The following is a 242-nucleotide window of genomic DNA, read 5'->3' as shown; positions in this document are numbered from 1 at the left end:
TTGCCTCTACAAATGCTTTGATTACACCGTTACTATCTCTGTTGTTAATCAATTATCTGGGCCTAAATCACTCATTTCATCATAATATCTATTAAAATCTTATTAAACTTCAGCATTAAAAACACCGTGGAAAATTTTAGCCAATATCATCTGTTTAAAATAAAAACAAGCCATTGAAACCCTCAACATTTTTTTCTTTTTTACTTTTAATTAATATCATGAAAAAATATGCAATGTCATAA

This window comes from Penaeus monodon, chromosome 15 (genome assembly GCF_015228065.2).
Source record: "Penaeus monodon isolate SGIC_2016 chromosome 15, NSTDA_Pmon_1, whole genome shotgun sequence".
NCBI lineage: Eukaryota > Metazoa > Arthropoda > Malacostraca > Decapoda > Penaeidae > Penaeus > Penaeus monodon.
Note: the sequence above shows the minus strand (reverse complement) of the source record.